The sequence below is a fragment of the Alosa pseudoharengus genome, unplaced genomic scaffold (genome assembly GCF_046254945.1).
Source record: "Alosa pseudoharengus isolate Yale_2024_CS ecotype anadromous, Long Island Sound unplaced genomic scaffold, YU_APseudo_1.1 YU_APseudo_1.1_scf_8, whole genome shotgun sequence".
NCBI lineage: Eukaryota > Metazoa > Chordata > Actinopteri > Clupeiformes > Clupeidae > Alosa > Alosa pseudoharengus.
This window is the reverse complement of record NW_027468870.1, coordinates 25574612-25598600: the sequence shown is the minus strand read 5'-3', so window position 1 is coordinate 25598600 and position 23989 is coordinate 25574612. Positions and strand designations below refer to the sequence as shown.

The 23989-nt window shown below is 40.0% G+C and overlaps 1 pseudogene; it reads right to left on the bottom strand.

The window, feature by feature from the left end:
- Positions 1 to 4724: 4724 nt before the first annotated feature.
- LOC143112664 (E3 SUMO-protein ligase KIAA1586-like) lies at positions 4725 to 22235 on the bottom strand (annotated as a pseudogene).
- Positions 22236 to 23989: the final 1754 nt, after the last annotated feature.

The window sequence follows — 23989 nt, the reverse complement described above, 5'->3', positions numbered from 1 at the left end:
TATAAACTCACGCTATTGTATTATCATATATGTTTGGTAATGGCTCAGCTTTCTCTGATTGTTCTACTGACTTGGAAACTGCATCATGGAAGCAGTAAGTCAAGTCGCATCAAAAATAGTAGTGGCACCAAAGTGACACCTTGTGGTTGTTTGTGTCAACTGCAGTTTGTGCTATTTCTGCCGAGAAAATGGGGATCGTGATTCCTGAAGGAACCCGTCCAAACTTAACAGGTTCCCACTGTATGTTGCTCAAAGAAAAAGAAAAACAAAGAGGAGCATATGGGTTCACGAAATCCTTCAAAGATGGGCAGATTTAGGGGAAGCCAACACCCTTTTACGAGAGTTATCATCTTATGAGGATAAATTCTATGAATATTTCCGTATGAGTGAAGAACAATTTGATGGCATACTGGCGATGATCAAAGAGGACATCAGTAAAGAGAAAACCCACTACAGAGACCCAATCAGTGCCAAAGACCGCTTGGCAATATGTCTCAGGTAGGTCCTATTTGTTGTTTTTGTGGTCTCTACTGTGATGAAACCATGTAGCCATATCGAGTTGTCGCTACACCATCACAAGTCGACTAACTTTAGCCAATGACACCACCACACCATAACGTCTATGTGCAAGCTAGGCTATGCTTAATGAATTAACCAACATAGTCAATAAGGTGTGAAATAAGTTAACACTTACTTATTCGCCGTATCCATTTACATTTCGCCGATTGTTTACATTGCAAGTGCTGTGCTATCGCTAAACTTTTCCCTTCGGCAGAGGTAGTGAAGAAGAGTAAGGTTTAATTAATTTATCATGATTTCAATTGTAGTTAGCGCCCTCTTTTGGATTGAAGTATAGCAAGCAACATTAAGGCATCACTCTTGTAGGCTTACAGTTGCACTTGTTGTTTCTGAGCATGCTGTAGCCTACTGTAGAATGAATACGAGTACTACAAATAATATTTAATTGATGGTTAATTAACTAAAATAAATCTGAGTGCATAACAGTAACTTATACTAATAGATTGTCATTACTTTTTTTGTTGTTGGTATTTGGCCACAGGGGACTCATACAAGACAATTTACATGAATTACAGAGTTGGAAAATCTACTGTTGCGTCAATACTACCAGAGGTATGTGGTGCCATATGGGATAAATTACAACCTCTGTACATGCCATGCCCGACAGAGAGTCATTGGCTGGAAATTGTTGCTGGGTTTGAGAAAAATGGTCCGTTCCCCAATTGCATAGGTGCCTTGGATGGCAAGCATGTGGTCATCCAGGCACCACCAAATTCAGGCTCTGTCTTTTTTAACTACAAAGGTAGTTTTTCTATTGTATTGATGGCCCTGGTGGATTCCAAATACTGTTTTACCATCATTGATGTCGGTGGTCACGGTTCCAGCAGTGATGGAACCATTTTTGCACAAGGCGCCTTAGGCAAAGCCATGAGAAATGGCACACTGGCTATCCCTCCACCAAGACCACTTCCTGGTATCTCACAGCCAGTTCCCTGTATTGTTATAGCTGATGAAGCCTTTCCCCTGTCAAAGAACATAATGCGCCCCTTCCCAGGTAGGGAGCTGGATGAAGCCAGGCGACTGTACAACTACAGGCTGTCAAGTGCTAGGAGAGTGGTAGAAAATACATTCGGCATCCTTTCAACTAAATGGGAAATTTACCAACGGCGGATCAGGTTGCAACCTCGGAATGTTGATAAAGTCATTAAGGCCACTTGTGTCCTTCACAATTACATAATCAAGACATCAAACCCAGCATCGTCCAACCAATACTGCAACAGTTCCACATGCAGCAGTGGTGAACCTACCCCAGTGTGGAAACCATCCATCAAGGGAAGCGTTTGAAATCAGGGAGGCCTACAAAGACTATTTTGTGTCCACTTCTGGAACAGTCAGCTGGCAACGTACATCTTGCTTTGGAGTAGCTCAGTAGAGTGACGTCACAACATATGTTTTATGTATGTATTTATGTTTGTTTTGTAGTTCATATACTGTTTGTTGATTAGAAATGTAATGAAACTTGGACTGTTGGAACTCATCATAATAACTTGTAGTTACATTAAGTAAGCTTTATTGGCATAATTAACAAAGAACATGTTACCAAAGCATTCTCATTAGAGACAGTTGTATTCCATGCTACCGTCACAGACAGTTGCCTGAGAAGAGGTGAACATAGTTTCCATTTCAGCTCTGTGTACCATCTCATGTATTCTGAATTTAAGTTTACACCTGATGTGCTCTGGCATCTTTCGCATGCTGGTTGCCATACTTAAAAAACAAATCAAGGTCATCCTCATCCTTTTTCCTACCCTCCAAGTAATCCACTATAGCTTTATCAACAGCAGATTGTCCACTGCTGGATCTTTTTCTGGAGTATGGGGCAGGAGTGGACATTTCTGGCACTGCCCTTTCTTTCCCCTGTAGCATCTGTTCTGACACTCCCTCATCTGCCTCCTTACCTTCCTCTGGCAGGTTACCTGATGTTCTATAAACATAATTGAGTTTTAGTCATTAGTGTAGCTAGGTTTAGCTTGGGCTAAAAGTTTAATCTGTAGACTACAAAATGTTGATCATAAACTCACTCTCTGTACTGGAGGTGTGGGATCATAAACTCCAGTATCCCAGCATACTTATATGGTTTTATGTTTTTTGCTGGGTCACCACTCTTGCTGATGTTTTTCTTCCTGCTGAGCTGATAGGCGTCTCTCACATTCATCCATTTTTTTCTAGCATTTTCACCTAAGGTTACAAAATAATATTCAGAAAACATGTAATGTCAAGGATAGCAAACTTCTAAAGCACTGTTTTTTGGGGGATTTTGAAAAAACCTAAATTGAACTACTTGAGGTAAGATAAGAATCAGATCCTTTTAATGATAGGCATGTAACTTACAACATGACCATGGCTAGCTTGACAGATCCAGTCAATGAAGTCACATTGTGAGGTACCGTTAGTAGGCTAGCTTATATTAAGACTGTTTTTATGTTGTACTGTAGCCTCGTTCATACTGACATACTGAGAAGTAGGCCTGTTGTCTAACCATTTAACCTACTGCCATTTAGCATTAATGTTAAAGTTAGCTAACATTATTCATGACCGTCTCTTCATTCATCTCCGATAGACTAGATCAATTATAATCCATTTCGGAGCACTTACCAGAGATTCCGAGGCGGCTCCCAATGGTGTTCCAGATGTCCCTCTTCTTTAATGCGTCTTAATAAAGACTACTTGTTTTGTCAAATAATGGTGCGTTTTTCTTAACCTCCTCGATTAATTTCTCCACAAGATCTGCTGCATCTGCCATGTTGAAATGCTAACTTTAACTCTCGTGAGCAGAGTAAACACAGCATGACGTTTGTATCTATGACGTCCTTTAAATTCTATAGGATTCTGATTGGCTGTCAGTGTTTTTATCGTTGTCAAAATCGCTCTGAAAGTGATCCCCAACGATATTGTTCTTGATGTCGTTATCGTTATATGTGTGAACGCCGTCATTCATATTAACGAGAACGATATTTATTTATAGTTATCGTTATCGTTCTTGGTGTGAATGGGCCTTAAGAACTTATTTGTTATGTCCATAACCTCCCATGTTCACATCATAAGCCTAACACTAACCCTAGCCTACATGAATAATTTGGCTACATGATTTTGTACGTTTACTATTTTTTTGGCTGTGGAACTTTCATGATGAAAACGTAATGATTCACGTAGGCTATCATTCACATCGTGCAAGTTCCAAGACATTTTAGCATTAGCCATGGTTGGACGTGACAATAATTTGGATAGCGTAGTAGCCTACGATACCGCGACTGCATAAGACTACAGAAAGAATACAAACAACCCCATATCCGTTTCCGGCAGCGGAGTAATACTGTACCTCACAGCACATCCAATACAAGTCAATGGAGTTGGACAAAAACTACGATAAAACCTGTTGGAAAGAATCTTTTGCAGCAATTTTTGTGTGAGCATATCAGCGAACACCCCTGACCACTCGGTGAGTTTCACGTCTTTGTAAACGAAAGTTTAATGCGTTTTAGGAAGGATTGTTCCAGTGCACCTATGCAGCGTTCTGGAGGAGGGGGGGCGCTACCACAGAAACCGAAAATTCTCAGGACAGCAGCATGTGTCCAAATTTCAATCTTATACGTTCTATTTAATCGTAAAATATCTGAAAACAGGGCTTTAAGTGTAAAATACTGAACCTGTCCTTTAAATAAAGCAATTAAGTAAACAAATAACTAGAAATTGTCATTCTTACTAATTTTAGCTATACAATTGTCGCTTAGAATGACGGTTTTTATCTTGGGTTAAATGTGCGAAAGGCGCCGTTGCTTACAAACAAAAAGGTCGATTGGATGGTCAAAATGTCCAGGATTTTTGTCCGACACAGGTGGCAACCCTACTCAGGTATGCACATGTGTAGGCCTATATTACACAGGTATGCTCATGCATATATCGTAAAAGATTTTAAGACAGAAACATTAAACATATTTTAATTTGTGTTTATAAAAAAAATACTGTGGGTTAGATTGAAGTGTTAAAATTATGATCGATAGTCTAATAATGGCATTATTAAGTGAAGAGTACCTGATGACTTGTTCAGGACTTGAAAAAAATTGGAACTTGGACTCGACTTGGCTTTGATGTGACTTGGACTTGACTTGCCCTTCTCTGTATTTACTTGTCACTTGACTTGACTGCTAAGACTTGGGACTTACCTGTGACAGCGACTTGGTCCCACCTCTGTCTTGTAGCAATCGGACCAGTTTGTGGGATTGATTAAATAAACCGTACAATTTAGAGATGAATATCTCAAAATGATTGCAGGCAGCCAGGGATTTAATGGAGTCATGGACAGCCAAGTCCAACCTGTGAGCCATACAGTGGATGGATTTTAGCTTTGGAAATTCAGATTTAAATCTAGAAATGACACCAGACTTGCACCCTGACAAAACTGAGGCCCCATCAGTTCCAATGCTTATGAGTTTTTTAAGAAGTCATCATCTAATCCAGCTGTCTTTAGGCTTTGTCTCAATGGATCATAAATGGAACTGGCATCTGTACCCTCCTTTAATTCAATAAGATCTAAGATGTTCTCAACATCCCCACTGTAACATCACACCTGATAAATATTATCAAATAGGCCAGCCCAAATACTGTGCTCTCATCAACTGTCAATGAAATGCATGTTCTTCACTACCACTTTTTTCATTTCTGTGGCAATGTGGTTCACAATTTCAGCACAAGAATGATCTGACCTATGCACATTCCCTATGACAGTACCATTAAGTTCTTGCAGTCACGAGAGGTGGCATCTTTCTAAAAGCTAACCTTTCTTTCGCTACTGCATATGCAGTTCTGAAAGAGCTGGTTGTTTCTTGCACTAAAGCTGCATTGATTTCCAAAATGGCTTTTGGCAGGACCTCCTTTTGTTTCTGTTGTGCTATCTCAGTAGACCTCAGATGTGAAGCACTATCTCTGTGTTTGTGTATTTTTTTTGCTAATGTCCTTTTGCAGGTACTCCCCACTGCCCCATTCACTAGCAAAATTCATCCCCGGACATTTACCAGACAATAGCAAAGTCTTTGCGTCCCTGTGTGCCATGCAACCAAGGCATCCATCTTTTACATGTATGTATAACCAGGGGTTACGTTCTATCCAGCCCTGCCATTGCTCTCTGGTCCAGCAGTGTGGTGTCTCTGTCCTCTCTGTCCCTCCATCCAATGGCCTTCAGACAGAAATATTTGCTTGTAAGACTAATTTTATTCTTGATGACACAGTAGGCCTTAAAGGGATTATCTGGAGTGAATCAACCCATAGACATGTTGTTTGATGTTGCAGAGTGCTGTAGACAGTTAAGTAAAGTACTAGAAAGTAATACTTGAGTAAAAGTACAAGTATCGTACTAGAAAAAGACTTTGGTAGAAGTGAAAGTTACCTTTTAGAATATTACTTAAGTAAAAGTCTTAAAGTATCTGATATATACTGTACTTAAGTATCAAAAGTAATTTTCTGATATTTAATGTACTAAAGTATTTGAAGTAAAAGTAAAAAGCAAGCGGTTTTATTTTGAACTTTTATTGTGAACTTTATTTTGGCTTTCTTATAGTAAAACATAAAGCATATTCAGGGTTCCCATATCTTCTTAATCTTCATCAAATCAAAATCACATTCTTTTCTAGGACTTTTCAGGCACAATTCTCTTAAGTTCAAAGAACAAACAGCATATTTTTAGAGCTGACATCAAAGAAAAAAACAGAAATGTCACTTTTGTTCAGGTTCAGTTCAGGTAAAAATGAAAAATAAATAACTTATTTCTTTAAAAAAAAAAAAAAAGACCTGCTTGTAGGGAGAACATTTTGGTCATGTGGTATGAGCATTTCTAGGGCTTACTCCCCAGGTCACCATCTCACTCTCACACACACACACAGGCCACCTACAGTGGGCATCGCTTTCAAATCGCCACTTCAGTCGCGCATTACGAGGCGTGAAGCTGCGTGAAGCTTTAGTACCACTTTCAGCCACTGTGCGTCGCTCTGCCACTGTACATCGCTCTGTCAGTAGCCTGACTGCCGCCCCTTCTGAAAAAGCAGGAGGCTAGGCTACCTTTAAACGTAATTGTTACCGAGAGGAATCCCAGCCTACGAATTCAATAACAAAATAAATCGTAATTAAACATTACCTCGATTAAGCTACTTGGGTATTAGAGCCCGACCGATAAAGGATTTTGAAGGCCGATACCGATACAAATATTTGTTGATTTAAAAATCCGATATTCCGATATATTGGCCGATATATATATATTTTTTCAGAAACGCGCAACAAAACATTATTCCCTAACATTAGTTATTTGTAGTTATTTATGAGTATTGACTAAAATAATATGATAATGCATTTCAAAAACAAACTTGTTTATTTTTAAATAATATTGTCACAGTGGAACAGAGGAACATCGAAATATATTAAAGTTCTGATAAATAAAATGTATAAAAATAGAAACTTAAGATATGAAACTTAGTCTTTTGAACAAAAACATAATAACAACAACCAAATCAAAGTTACCAGTATTAAAAGACTTAGTAAGCTTCATAAATATAACTTTGAACTAAGACTTAATAATTACAAAAAATAATGATGACATTATTACTATCATCAGGCGCGCCTGCAGGTACGTCCGTACGCACTGTGCGTACCATCAGGCTCAACAGCGAGAGAAAATGTCCCTTGTGTGTGTGTGTGTATTCACACCAAATTGGCCTACCATACCTTCCCAACTATGCACAGTATCCCATTAGCTATGGCAAGCGATTTTAACATTTTCCCGCTAGACTGGATATGTATTGCAGATATCTGTAATTCAGTTTTGCCTAGTCAAAACGAACATTTTAGATATCCGCAACTGAATTCTTCCTATCCATAATCGTCATTTCAGATATCCACAAAGACATTCTTCCTATGGCAAATGACGCCACATTTGCCATTCATTTCTATGGGGTTTATCATTACGGATATCTACAATTCAGTTGCAGATATCCACTATGTGAATTACGGATATCTGCAATTGAATTGTAGATATCTGTAATTCCAGTTAGAGATATCTACAATTTGATTCTGACTAGTCATAACTCCAGTTGAAGATATCTTTAATTCACTTCAATTCAAGATATCTACATGTTCCTTTTCAGATATCTTGAATTAAAGTTTTGACTAGGCGAAATGACATTGTAGATATCTGTAAATGGAATTTTGACTAGTCAAAATGACGTTGTAGATATCTCAAACTGGAGTTAGGGATAGTCATAATTTGATTGTAGATATCTATTATCAAGTTATAGATATCTTGAATGAGTTTTGATTAGAGATATCTGAAATTGGAGATATCTATAACTTTCATTCTGCCTAGTCAAAATGTAATTATAGATATCTTGAATTAGAGTTTTGACTAGGCGAAATGACGTTGAGATATCTGTATTGCTATGCAAATTAGGCCCGCATCCCACTTTAGGCGGGAGAAGAGCGTGTTGTTGTTCAAATCATCAAATCACATAGCACCTGTTAACTGTTAACTTTGTAATTAGCACCATGTCAGAGCAGCCAGAGGGCGAAGGAGTTTTTAATCGTCTTTTTAATGCTGCAGCCTATGCAAGACAGGAGCTGGCAGCAAGAATTGATGATTCAATGTTGCTTTGATTTTTTCGATTACAGCCAACACCATTATGAATGGAATTTCCTGTAGCTGGTGCTGGTGAATTTAGTAGCCTAGGCCTACTAATTAATGTAGGCTACGACATTACAGCCTGCTTATTCTTCTTCCATTCATAGAAATAAGGAAATAAGCCCACTTTTTCTTCGATTATGTTGGGGGGGGGGGGATTAGCTGACAATGTCTAAGTAGATGGGCTAGTATGGCAAGCGATTTTATCATTTACCCGCTAAATTTGACTATCTGGAATTAACATTGTAGATATCAACAACGTCTTTCTGACTAGTCGCAATTACATTTTGGATAGTTGGAATTGTCATTCAAGATATCTGTAACGTAATTGTGACTAGTCGAAACGTCAGATAGAGATATCTGTAATTTAGTTTTGACTTGGCAAAACTGAATTACAGATATCTGTCCTCATGTCATTGAAAACAACATTCAACTCGTCACACATCTTAAATGGCAATTGCAGATATCTTTAATTCAGTTTTGACTAGGCAGAATGAAAGGTGAAGATATCTCAAACGTCATTATGACTAGTGCAAATTATTGTGCAAGACGTTGCTCTTTAGTTCCGTAGCAGAGCCCGTTTAGATTTCTAGGCTAGCCCATCTACTTAGACATTGTCAGCTAATTTCCCCTCCCCAACATAATCGAAGAAAAAGTGGGCTTATTTCCTTATTTCTATGAATGGAAGAAGAATAAGCAGGCTGTAATGTCGTAGCCTACATTAATTAGTAGGCCTAGGCTACTAAATTCACCAGCACCAGCTACAGGAAATTCCATTCATAATGGTGTTGGCTGTAATCGAAAAAATCAAAGCAACATTGAATCATCAATTCTTGCTGCCAGCTTCTGTCTTGCATAGGCTGCAGCATTAAAAAGACGATTAAAAACTCCTTCGCCCTCTGGCTGCTCTGACATGGTGCTAATTACAAAGTTAACAGTTAACAGGTGCTATGTGATTTGATGATTTGAACAACAACACGCTCTTCTCCCGCCTAAAGTGGGATGCGGGCCTAATTTGCATAGCAATACAGATATCTCTAACGTCATTTCGCCTAGTCAAAACTCTAATTCAAGATATCTATAATTACATTTTGACTAGGCAGAATGAAAGTTATAGATATCTCCAATTTCAGATATCTCTAATCAAAACTCATTCAAGATATCTATAACTTGATAATAGATATCTACAATCAAATTATGACTATCCCTAACTCCAGTTTGAGATATCTACAACGTCGTTTTTGACTAGTCAAAATTCCATTTACAGATATCTACAATGTCATTTCGCCTAGCCAAAACTTTAATTCAAGATATCTGAAAAGGAACATGTAGATATCTTGAATTGAAGTGAATTAAAGATATCTTCAACTGGAGTTATGACTAGTCAGAATCAAATTGTAGATATCTCTAACTGGAATTACAGATATCTACAATTCAATTGCAGATATCCGTAATTCACATAGTGGATATCTGCAACTGAATTGTAGATATCCGTAATGATAAACCCCATAGAAATGAATGGCAAATGTGGCGTCATTTGCCATAGGAAGAATGTCTTTGTGGATATCTGAAATGACGATTATGGATAGGAAGAATTCAGTTGCGGATATCTAAAATGTTCGTTTTGACTAGGCAAAACTGAATTACAGATATCTGCAATACATATCCAGTCTAGCGGGAAAATGTTAAAATCGCTTGCCATAGGCTAGCCTAGAAATCTAGACGGGCTCTGCTACGGAACTAAAGAGCAACGTCTTGCACAATAATTTGCACTAGTCATAATGACGTTTGAGATATCTTCACCTTTCATTCTGCCTAGTCAAAACTGAATTAAAGATATCTGCAATTGCCATTTAAGATGTGTGACGAGTTGAATGTTGTTTTCAATGACGTGAGGACAGATATCTGTAATTCAGTTTTGCCTAGTCAAAACTAAATTACAGATATCTCTATCTGACGTTTCGACTAGTCACAATTACGTTACAGATATCTTGAATGACAATTCCAACTATCCAAAATGTAATTGCGACTAGTCAGAAAGACGTTGTTGATATCTACAATGTTAATTCCAGATAGTCAAACTTAGCGGGTAAATGATAAAATCGCTTGCCATATTAGCTGCATGCCATCAGGCTATTTACCATTTTCTATTATGTAAAGTTAGTGAACATGTTATCAAAATTAACGTGCACACATTTTGTTTGAGCAGGAGAGAGAATACGCACGCAGGCACGCAATAGACTACTTGTTTTCTTTTACTCGGCTATCTATATATGGTTATCAGCACACAATGTTGAGCTAATTCACTAACTCAATACTCATCATGGATATCACAAGTTTTAAACAACGAAAACAGAAAGGATGGAGGCAGCAAAGCTAGGAGTTATTCCAGATGGACAAGAACAAGGTAGGCAATCGGTGTGCTTGTCAGAACGTTAGACTAAAGCCAGACGTCACGTTACGCTAGAACAAAACTAAAGGTAACTTTAGCCGGTATAGCGCTGTATCAAGTTGTCCAAATGAATAGGTCATTGTAGACGTTGTCGTTTTATTATTGCATGTGGATGTTGTTATGCTATGTAGGCTACTTTTTTGCTGACTGACCAATGCACGGACCAATATTGACCTCTCCAGAATAAGTCCAGCCTCCGTAACTTCCCTATCCATCCAACTTCCGGGCGTGGATTGTCTATGGGGAATAACATGGCATTTCGAAATATCATACCAGTAAAACATCTGTAGGTAGCGAAGTTGAAAAAGCTGGTGGGCAGATTGGCCTACACACTTCTGCCATATAGTTTCCACTGGATTTTTGGATTGTCGGTGCCGTTTAAGTAGTATACTATAGACTATACTACTCAAACGGCACCGAAAATCAAAAAATCCAGTGGAAACTAGATGGCAGAAGTGTGTAGGCCAATCTGCCCAGCAGCTTTTTCTACTTTGTCACCTACAGAGTTTGACAGGTACGATCTTTCAAAACGCCATGTTATTTCCCATAGACAATCCACGCCCGGAAGTTGGATAGATACGGAAGTTAGGAGGCGGGATATATTCTGGAGAGGTCTATTGTTCACGAGTGATTTTTTTTTTTTTCGCGGGGGGCGGGATGGCTGTGCGTACCATAGCATTAATTCCTGCAGGCGCCCCTGTCTATCATCATCATTTGTATTATCATTAAACAAGATAAAGGTCACTCTTAAATGTTTGAGTGTGCGTGTGTAATAATTAGTCCCTATTGCCTTATAAGCTACCTTATAACTACAATGTCAGCTTGCTTATCCCTTTACCTGCACTTAAAATTATTTCCATCAAGCTACATCAAACCATTTTCAATCATCAGTTGCTGCCTGCCTTCTAAAACCTACTATTCCAGTAACTCTTTAATGCTGCGGCTGAACGAGTCTGAAACGCACACTTGGCGTCATTGGATTTCACACAAGCTACGTTTTGCACACGCTACGTTTGATACTTTTTCTCTATGTCTAAATGTTCACTCCTCGCACGTCTAACTTACATTTTACAATGCAGGGACTGTAACTACAGATATACTAGTTATAAATCATTACTTTATTTAGGCAGAATAAGTTCGTTGTGGTTTCCAAGCTCATTAATGTTAACGTTAGCGGTCTTCCACTGATATTCATGGCATTAGCTAGCTTTGTGGTTAGCTAGTCTATGATGAGCCCTAATTTAGCCATGGATAACGTCATACTGCAAATTGTAAAACATACGCTTTCAAAATAACAGGCCGGGGAGAGATGATACGTCTCACTGCTATAACTGTCACGCTATTAAAGAAATACATCTTCAGTCACATTGTCAAAAGTTAAAAGGACAGACAGTCAACTACACTGTAACAACGTAACGTAATTACTAGCTAATTCCTCTTCACTCTCGGCTTATTTAACAGCAGCAAAACTGGACATTGTTTTCACGAATTTTGCCATGCTTATTTGAGTTAAGAGAGCTGATGGGGATGTTCTTTTAATTGATAATAATTTCAAACAATGTATGTCTCGTGACCAAATCACCATGAACACACTTCACTGATGCTCTGACTCGCGGATAACTGGTTCTCTCTGCCCGACTCGGCTGGATCAGCAGGTTGCAGGATGTGTGGCGCGTTATACACAAGTGTTGCCAGCAGTGACGGTGTAGAGTGCCCTCTGGTGGACAAACTATACAACGCAACATGGTTGAAGGGTGTTTCGTCCGTTTTTATTTTATTTTTAAAATATTCATTTATCGGCCATTATAAATGCCGATACCGATAGTTTGGAAAATGCCTAATATCGGCCGATAATATCGGCCCGCCGATAAATCGGTCGGGCTCTATTGGGTATGGCTTAAGGCTTGACTACACGGTGGTAGCGAAAATCGAAATCTGCTTTTGATAGCCTACCGGTGCCGCTCCACAAAACGACAAAATATCTTAATTTGCTGTCTATGTTATTGTCAGTGTTGGGGGTAACGCAACTACCAAATCAAAACAGTGTCTTAATTTGCCCTACTTCTTGACTGCAATGTAGTCAATTGACTGCTTGACATGTCATTTTTATTTTTCTGTACAATAAACAAATACATCTGCTTTATGCCGCAGAATTACATTCATATTTGGCTGACTGCAGACGCGCCACTTCCCTCCCCATATTCCAAGATTAAGATAGTAGCCTATACAAAAAGCACTTCATACTATCATAAAAAAATAGTTAAAAAGAATAGCTATTTGCAATTTGACAAAACACTGGTCCTCATTTTGCGAATGCGAGGACAATATGAGCCTGTTGCATTTAGTTAATGTCCGAGTCACGCATAATGTTTGAACACGACAGTTGGATAGCCTACTTCATCATGTCCCCATGCCTACATTTTTGTGAGTAGCATAGAGATCATTAAAAACAATAAAGTATGGCTCTCCGTTTGGGACATCGAAAACTTATATTTTTAATAGACTACCGTCGAAGATGCTGACTTGCAAAAGCCTCGGGATAACACGTTATCTCCACTATCATCAGTCATGCCCCTGGCCTGGCGAGCCAGACCCACATTAAAATGTAGGGTCTGGGCACTCACTGTTCGCAGTGCTCAGTCCGAGGGTCGGGATAATCAGTTGTCTTTCAAATTCCCTCTGCACGCAATAGGACGCAATAGGATATTTGTTTTCAAGTAGCAGGGAATTCAAGCCAAACCGTTGCAACTCTGCCATTAATCATTATGTTAAGCCCAACAAACGACTCTATACGCGATTTCAATGCCAGATTTAGTTTCAATTTCTAGAGCTCACAAGTCAACGGAGAGTTGCTAGACTAGCCCTGGCAGCAAATGTAATTCTTTCAGTGTCCCGGGAATCCTTGTTGACAAAACTTGGCATGCATTCGGAGGGTGTCATAATGATCCTACACTTTTAATTTCGTGCAGTTTTGACCTTGTCAGCCAGAGATATTGTGATGAAAACACCTAATTTTTTGCTTTTTAATTTTTAACTAGGTGGCGCTATACATGAAATAAGTGGTAATGGGATGGGTTGACATGCCCCCTTAAGACCAACATACATAAAAAAGGTGGACCTCCTAGGCCCTACGGTTCTCAAGATATTCACAGAAAACTGTCTCCGGCCACCTACAGGCCAGTTGGTGTATAGTAACATAAATTAATTTATTGTGTGGCCCCCCAGAACGGAATTCCACGAAAATTGGAAAAGTTCGTTCGGGGTAGTGTTGTGTCAGCATTTTGGAGGGGTATAAGTAAGAGAGTTCTACCTTTGTTCGGGAGTGCGATCGTGCGATCCACTCAGGCTTTGCGCTATGTAGTCATTAAAGGAATTTTTGCACGGAACTCTGCCGGACTTTTGAGCCTTCTTTTTGGGACAAGTTTTTGACTTCGGCACTTATAATGGTGTATTTTTGTTACGTTGTGGGCAAGATGTTTGGACTTAATTTCTGGCCCGAGTCTGAATATCTGCCACGACAGTTCTTAAATAACAATGATCATCAGTAATATTCAACCATTAATTTGGGTAAATGGGCAAGCGTCACCACCTTGATTGGCTGATGATTGTAACGCGGACATGATTTCAAACACCTCCCTTACGATGATGAGTGACAGGTGACAGGTCTCAGAATGCGTGCGCTACACAAGGACGGAAGATGATGAATAACTGGGGCCGTAGGCTATTCACAAAGGCTTTTATCTTACTACTAGGAGTAGGCTACTCCTAAATCACACTTAAAGATTTTAGCTTGGAGTTTTCTCTTAAAAGTTATTCACAAAGCCTTTCAGACAACCCCTAAACTAGGAGTGAGTCTTCGTGGCTATGGATGACGTCATTACTCATGCACGAGCTTGACTGAAGTGACCACCTTGATTGGCTGACGATTGTAACGCGGGAATTCCAAACACCTCTCTTCCGATGATGAGTGACAGGTGACAGGTCGGAAAAAAAAAAAAGGACGGAAGATGATTAATAACTGAATAAAAATGCCTAGCCTAAATGAATAAAGAGTAAGTCAAAACAAATAGCCTATAGCCTAATGAAACATAGGCCTATGGATTGATGTAGTAGCCTACCTTTGCAACATTATTAAATGAATCTGTCACCATATGCCTAGGCTACGTTTGCAAAGAGGAGAACATTTTAATTTGATTCACAATGAAACGTTACATTTCATTTAGGTTTGGTTTTGGTTGTTTGGTGGTTTTGGTTGTTGGTGGCGTTATTGCATCCCTTTTATGAATGCAAAATTGTTCCCTCGCGATTGGAAGCTCCTGTTGCGCATAGGCTACGCATTTCAAAACATTGCAACGTAAAATGCCACAAAAAAGCTGTTTATGAATAGGTCTTAGTGAGTTAGGAGTCCTCTCGACTTAAGCTGTCCCAGACTTAGGTGCTACTTTTAGGTCTAAAATGCTTCGTGAATTACTTTTTGTGAAAAAATTAGGAGTCCTAAAGTTAGAAGTGACACGCCCATTATTTTTAGGAGTTGCTCCTAAATTCGCCAGTTAGGAGCTACTTTTAGCCTTAAAATTCTTTGTGAATACGGCCCCTGAATAAAAAGGCCTAGCCTAAATGAATCAAGGCAAAACAAATAGCCTAGTAGCCTAATGAAACATACGGATTGATGTAGTATCTTTGTAACATTATTAAATTATTATGTTACTATGCCTACGTTTGCAAAAGAGAACATTTTAATTTGTTACATTTAATTTACATGTTGACAATGATTAGTCTAGTTTTGGTTGTTGTTGGCGGCGTTGTTGCATGTTAGTTATGCCTACAATGCAAAATTGCTTCCTCGCGATTGGAAGCTCCTTTAGCTGCATAGGATTTCAAAACACGGCAAAATGCCGCAGGTTTGTGAATAGGTCTGTGAGTAAGGAGTCCTCTTGACTTCTTTTAAGCTGTCAGAGGTGGGAAGGTGTGATTTGTTGGGGTCAGGGCCGGATTAACTGGGCACAAATGTCTGATGGCCCCCCTTCCCCCCAGCCAACGTGAATCGGGTGGATTTTCCTGCCATCTAAGGCACGAGCGCATTTGTGAGGCCAAGCCTCACCAAGTAGCTTGTTTGTTTACAACTAACATTCCATTTATAGGCTATGCCGAAATAGTTTTCAACATTTTGAATATTAGTGTCGGGTGAATTGAAATGTTCTCAAAGTAGCCTTATGGCTGAAAGCTGCTTGGGATCCCCCCCGTCAAGCAATATAACCATACAAACGCGCTTCCTGCACTCATTGTTTCAAAAGGAGTAATTTTGGCTTTGTCAGAACTGAAGAGCTGTAGACGGCACGGCATGCCCAATGAAAATAAATTAACGCAACACAACACAGACCCCGCTTCTCTCGCGTCAGTCACTGACATGAACGAAACACAGAACCCGCTTCTCTCACGGCAGTCACTGACAGTAACCTAGAATAAATGCATGGGGAAAAACACTTCCCCATGACAAAGACATAGTAAAACACTGAAAGTTAATATTTTGTCACTAGCAGCATACATCTGTCCCTTGTCAAATGTATTATGTTCCAAGTAGCCTATGCGTAATTCTGCTTCATAAAGTTGAACAAATACATTTGCTTATTTCACAGAAAAATATAAATAGCCAGTTAGGGTCTACAGTGCAGAGTTAGTAAGTTATGGTAGGCCAACTTGCAGTGAACATACAAACAGGGGAAATTATTTCTCTTGTAGCTGAGTAGCCTCAGGTGCGCACGTAGACATAAGGCCGAACATGCAAGCGCCAATGAATCGTGCTCTCACGACAATCACGCCGTTAAACTTAAATAGGTTAACATCACTCTAAGTTCGCCTTCAAGCAAGGAAAACGATGATTTGAAGACATCTGTTTTGTTGGAAGGGCAAGGGGTAGCAACAGGGCAACACAGAGACAGGGCTGTTATGAGAGTATTAAAATATGGGATATTCTACGGGAAAACATTAAAACGGCAAGACAGCGGGGGAAAGTTAAAATACGTGATAAACACGGAAAAAGTTGGCATGCATTGTTTCGGTCCCCGTGCACAGGGATTATTTGTCATATTATTAATCACATATGATTATTTGTGAAATTGTGCAAACAGGCGCAACACATTTGAAAAGGAAGGACTGGTAGCATGCAAGCTCATGGGAAAGAATGATTTAAAAACGTTATCACAGTGTGTGGCTGTGGCGCGGGCGGAAGACACCGACAATTGGCAGGGGAGGGTCATGTCTTTTTTAACAATTCTGTCGGAGGGTCATTGAACAATTTCTAGCAGGCAAGAGAGGGTCATGCAACTTCCAACTGAAGCACTCAAAATTCCTCCGGTGGCTCCTTCAATAAATAACGAACAGTCCCTAGATTGCTGCTGGGCTATATGTCTTGGTTCATGTCTGTTAACAACTCATTGCCGTCAAACGCATAGCCTATCTCGCGGTTGCATCCATTACAAACAAACATGCAATGTGAACGTCTGGGATTGGGGAGAGCACTAAATACTCTACTGAATAAGCACGAAGTCAAACCTTTAAATGAAAAACACTCTTTAATAATAATAATTAAAAAAAATAAACCGCTAATGAAGTAAACTTGTGACCATCAAAAATCGTTTATCGCCTGTAACTCCGTGATAACAGGACGTAACAGGAAGGCATTTGGCTGAGCAACGGAGGTTAATATGCTCTATATTTTGTCCAAATGATGTCTGTCTATCATCGTTGCACTCAGAGAAAACCAGAATGTTTAATTTGTCCTGCGTTTCTTCTACGGCTGCAAACGGGATTCACTCGCAGTTAACCAAATATTTCTTTATTAGGGCAGGGCAGGCATATTTCTGGCTATTAAATTATTTCTAAACCAGTCTGCTAAAGTCTGTAGTGAAGTCTGTGTAGGGTTTTCCAGGCTCCATTTCTTTTTACGAGACACCCTGCTCACTTGAGCCATCTACCGGTTGTTTGGATTGTTGCAGCGTCCGCGGACCGCGAAGTGAAGCTGGCCAAGTCGAAGCACTGCCCACTGTACTCCGCTTCGCGTCGGGACCGTTTTACAACCTCGACCGTGCATTAACTTCTGTGAACAGACCACCGTGTCGTCCATTATCCCTTACATATATCTGCAGTATGCAGCATATATATATAATTTGTATAATACCTGTCACTGTGTCTGTTACTATTTGTATGATAAAAAAAAAATATCAGAGGTTATCATCATGGAGTAGGTCAAGGTCACTAGAAAAAAAGTCCTAATAATGGCAACATGATAAACAAACATCAACAAAACAACACGTCATAAAACTAGTTAAAAACATGACATCAAACCAGTTCAAAAGGAAATGTTCAATGAACTAATTCTAAAATCACCACAGTAAAGTGACATTTGTTGTAAAGGCCTTGACCTTTGGGAGTGTCAAAAACGTTGGCCAAGGCCTCATCAGAACACTGTTTTAGTCACTGCAGTCATATCACCAGAGCAGAGCCTTTTTGCATTACTGTAACAGTGGCAGTGCCCCATACAACCCTTTTTGCAACCGCTGGGCACATGTTCATAACAAGCCTGTGATGCCTCGGGGAGCGTTGTCCAAAGCCATCCGACATCTGTGTCAATCCATCCCCACTCTGAAGGACTGGGCCACTGTGGGCTTGGAACCAAGGCAGGGGGCAGCCGTGGCCTACTGGTTAGTGCTTCGAACTTGTGACCGGAGGGTTGCCGGTTCAAACCCCGACCAGTAGGCACGGCTTGTGCCCTTGAGCAAGGCACCTAACCCCTCACTGCTCCCCGAGCGCCGCTGTTGTTGCAGGCAGCTCACTGCGCCGGGATTAGTGTGTGCTTCACCTCACTGTGTGTTTCACTAATTCACGGATTGGGATAAATGCAGAGACCAAATTTCCCTCACGGGATCAAAAGAGTATATATATATATATATATATACATTGCTCTTTTGATGTGTTGCCTCAAAGCAGCCTGTGTAGAGGGCATGTTTTCAAGAGATCTTGACCTCTGGGTGAAAAGATGTTTCCTTGCCTCATTAAAACATGTACTAGTTCTGTCATAGATGAGCACAACAAAATGTCTAGTTGAGACACAGGAAAGATTGCACAACTGTTGTGGGTCTGTAACATTTCATTGAAAGCCTCTGTAACCTCTGGATATATTTTTTACCATGACCACAGAAGGCAGATGTAGGGACACATAAAGTGAAAGAATGAAATGCTAGCGATGTGGAACTAGAGGATGGACCGAGTACAAAAAACACTACCAGCTTCAAAGGCAATCCACATTTCCTCCATGTTGACTCTCTGAAAGACAGCTACTGCCAAGATGAACACATCAACAGTTCGAGCCAACAGTTCGAACCACCTTCTTGGCTCCCTTGTTGACAGCATCTGCCACATGAAGAAACAAGACGTGTGTCAGCTTCTTCATGAGTGCACGGAACCAGGAGACTCACATTACAGCCAGGAGGAGAACAGAGGACAGTGTTATCTTTTGTGGCATAGACTTCTTTGTCAGGATGCAATGGTAAGAAAACAAGAAATCTTTCCACTTCTTTAGTATTAAACCTTAGTTTAGTAGAATGTCCTTCAGGTCCCCTCCCCCTCATCTGTCTTGTCATGGCTTTCAGACAGGCTGTTTGTTTGGTATACATCCCAAACAATGTCAATGAGTTTTGTATCTGTCAACTGTGATGCTATGAATGGTACAGCATAGACCTGGGAGGTTTTACCTGGTTTCGACATATGTGCAGTTGCAGCACCATCAATAAATACAGCCTCTACATGACCAACAGAGGTTTCTGACAAGCCAGAATTCATTGATGTAAGACAGTGCACAAGATCTGATGTTAAACCCTTTCTTAACATGCCTCCTTGAGATAACGATGGCAGTGCTGGCTTGTTCTCATGGCTGATCCAGATCACCCTCCCCTTTTTGACATGATACAGACGAGAAAACAGGCTACAATCACTCTTCAGTGCAGCCAGATGTGCTTTGTGCTTCGACCGTGTCTTTACTGGTGGAGACCTAAATAACGGCAGCTTGTTCTTTGGAATTGTGTCAGTAATAGTTGTGGTGTGGTTAATCAGGCGGTCCGCCATGAATTTCTCATACTGCACCCTACCCAAGGCTTCAGCTATCCTGACAGTATTGGCGACAGAAAGATCAGCTACATTTCTGGTATTCAGTACCAGCAGCCCCCTATGCCATATATCAAGAATGGGTCCCATATATGCACTAAAAGCTTACACATGTACTACTTTTTCTTGCATATGCACATGAAAAGCTTGTACATACACTACATTTTTTCCCCACGTGCAAATGAAAAGCTTGCACATACACCAATTTTGTCTTACACATCCCTGTGAAAAGCTCACACATACTTTTACATTGCACATACACCACTTCTATCTTGTACATCCACGTAAAATGTACGCAACACAGTGGTAAACATGCTGTCCCAACTGTTTTGAGAAATGTTGCAGGCATCAAATTCAAAATGTATATTTTTGATAAAAACTATAAACATGTTCTTGTTCAACAGTTGATATGTTGTCTTTTAACTTTTTCAATTAAATAGAGGGTTAACATGATTTGTAATCATGCCATGCTGTTTTTATTCACATTTTACACAGCGTCCCAACTTTTTCGGAATTTGGGTTATATCTAATCAGCAAATGAAAAACAGCATGGCAATAGGGTTGGGTTTAAATTATTTTGTAGGTTAAAAAACATACCCACTGAAAACAAACTAGAAATGTAAATGGTTTATAAGACAATTAGGCTATACAGTACACATTAAGAGGTAGCGATCAGGAAAATCAAAATGGGAACTTTCCAATAGTGACATCATAATACAATTAGGTTCCAAATTCTATTTGACACATAAATGCAACTCAAGCATGCAACTCAGAGTTATCTGAAAGTAACTACTGAGTTTTCCCTCAGCCTTCCTCGTCCTACAATGTAATTTCAAAGACTAAAAGTAAGTTCATAAAAATAATCTTCTATGTTGTGGTTATGGCTTTAGTAGCAGATGCTTTTGTCCAAAGCGGCTTACACACTGTTATCTTTGTAATGCAAATATGTAACATTACACTTTAGTGAACTTACTTCTGAATCCCTTTAATCTGAGATCCATCATTCAAATCACATTTGCCTTTTCATTTATTAGTTTGGTAATATTATGTGTATTGTCTTCTTTTAGCACTTTATGGACAGATATATACCAATTTGCAGCTGTTCTTCCATCCTTTTACTGACAGGCCAACCTAGCATAATGTGGAGGCTGCAGATTCCTCCATAGCTTGTGGACGCCCATATGAGAGAAGCCCCACAGGGCCTTAGATCTATGCGTGTTTCAGGTTGGGCTGCCCTTGGTTTATGGCTTTGGTAGCGATGTGGTCACCTTTTGGATTTGGCTATTGCTGGCCATTGCTTTCTGGTTAAGGGCTCCCTCTTGCTGTGTAGGGCTGCTTCCCAAATCCCAGGAACATCCACCTCCTCCAGGCCTCCTAAGACACTTACTCCAGCTGTTCCCAGAGCCACTGTGTCAGTTAAACAAAACAGGTAGGGAATGTTTCCTATGCTGAGTACACACACACACACGCACACACTCCAGTGGACAAATATATGCGTGAGAGATGCTGCCATATTGTTACACATGTTGGTAACAAACATTTACCCAGTAGCAGAGAAGGGGGATTAATATGGAATGGCACCACCCAAACATGTCTTAACCATCCTTTTGGATGTGTTTATACTCATATGTGGATGTGTTTATACTCATTCATGCATACATATAACGCAAGATTACCACTGATAGCAGGACTGACATGCTCTTTGTAACTACCCGCTGGTCAATAAGTCAGGACACGTCTCATACTGATATCCGTTCGTTTTATTTTATTTTCATTAATGGACCACCCTGAAAACTACAAACATTAAACAAACAACACACAAACATAGTTTTACACAAACAATATCACACATAAAGGACACATACTCTATAAACTAAGTACAAAATTATTAAAACTTGTGATTGCCTGGTAACCAGCAGTAGCATTTGTTCATGGGGGATTTAAAACGTGTCTGTCATTCAAGTCCATGCCTAGCACTAGCACTTCCAGGTTAATAAAGGTATAAGTATATATACTCTTGATCCCATGAGGAAAATTTGGTCTCTGCATTTATCCCAATCCGTGAATTAGTGAAACACACTCAGCACACAGTGACGTGAAGCACACACTAATCCCGGCGCAGTAAGCTGCCTGTTACAACAGCGGCGCTCGGGGAGCAGTGGGGGGTTAGGTGCCTTGCTCAAACGCACTTCAGCCATTCCCACTTGTCGGGGCTCGAACCGGCAACCCTCCGGTTACAGGTCCAGAGCGGAGCTAGTTGGCTAGTTCAAACTTTTGCCAACTTAAAAAAGCTTAACTCATGTCACACTGTTCGCCAACAGCAACATCCACCTTCTTTGTAGCAGGGAATTCACGCTGAACTGATTCAACTCTGCCATCAATCATTATGTTAAGCCCGCCTAACGACTCTATACATGATGTGATTGGCCCTATCGAAGTTTAATTTTTCCAGCTCGCAAGCCAACGGAGAGTTGCTAGACTAGCCTGGGCAGCAAATCAAATTGGCTGCCGCTATAGGGTGCGTCTAGATTTCTAGGCTACTACTGTTGTGTTCCCGGTCAAAAATGACCGCTGCATTATAACTTGTTATAAATCCATAGTAACACATATATTACCATCTAATGTAGACCTTCTGCATCAACTTAAATTCTAGTGGATATTACCAGTTTTGAACTTCCATCTGTTATTTAAGCCCACAGGCCTCATTGCCCTGAGCTCAGGCAAGTCAGAAAGGGGAAAATATTGGGGAAAGGTTCCAGTGGGGGCTGGCATAGAAGCAAAGAGGGGGAGTGAGGGTGTGTGTGTGGTACAGTGGTGTTTTTGCATGTTTGTCACACTTTTAAAAATGTTTCAGGTCATCAAACACATGCAAATATTAGTCAAAGATAACACAAGTAAACACAAAATGCAGTTTTTAAATGTTGTAAAGGTTATTCAGGGAAAACAAAATCCAAACACACATGGCCCTCTGTGAAGAAGTGATTGCCCCCTAAACTTAATAACCGAGGTGCATTCAAATTCGCAAACATAGGCGAACGTTTGCAAACAGTTTTCCGTTAGCCTTGAGTTTTCGGCGAACAATCACAGTCTGAGGAGGTAGTTATCCGCGAACATACAGTGGAACTGGACGTAAGTTTGACGAAGGCAACAATGCAGTTACAATGGAATGTTAACACCAAGTCGTTCAAATGTAATGAATGTTCGCCACTGTTTGCCAAATATGAACACACCTCTGGTTGGGCCACCCTTAGCAATAACAACTGCAATCAATCGTTTGCGATAACTTGCAGTGAGTCTTTTACAGCGCTGTGGAGGAATTTTGGCCCACTCATCTTTGCAGAATTGTTGTAATTCAGCCACATTGGAGGGTTTTCGAGCATGAACTGCCTTTTTGAGGTCATGACACAGCATCTCAATAGGATTCAGATAAGGACTTTGACTAGGCCACTCCAAAGTCTTAATTTAGTTTTTCTTTAGCCATTCAGAGGTGGACTTGCTTGTGTATTTTGGATCATTGTCGCGCTGCAGAACCCAAATTCGCTTCAGCTTAAAGTCACAAACAGATGGCCGGACAGTCTCCTTCAGGATTTTTTGGTAGACAGCAGAATTCATGGTTCCATTTATCACAGCAAGTCTTTCCAGGTCCCCAAGCCGCAAATCAGCCCCAGACCATCACACTACCACCACTATATTTTACTGTTGGTATGATGTTTTCCCAAAAGTCTTTGGGATTTCTTGATTGAGAACAGGTGTGGCAGTAATCAGGCCACAGTTATGTTATGTTATGCACAGTTTTTTTCACATAGGGCCATGTAAGTTTGGGTTTTCCCTTAATAATTTAATAACTGCCTTTTGTGTTTACTTGTGTTATCTTTGTGTTATATTTAAATTAGTTTGATCTGAAACATTTAGGTGTGACAAACATGCAAAAAAAAAAAAGAGAAATCATGGAACACTTTTTCACACCACTGTATGTGTCTGGACTCAATGTTATACACTGACCATTTTCATTGGCATTTTTGTCATTTTTGACCAGAATACACATGGGTGTTCTAAAGTTAAAGTTTAGTGTGTTCAGATGCCCTCTGTTAACAAAGTCATGGAGCCTTATGATAGTCAGAATAAATTAACAATATTTT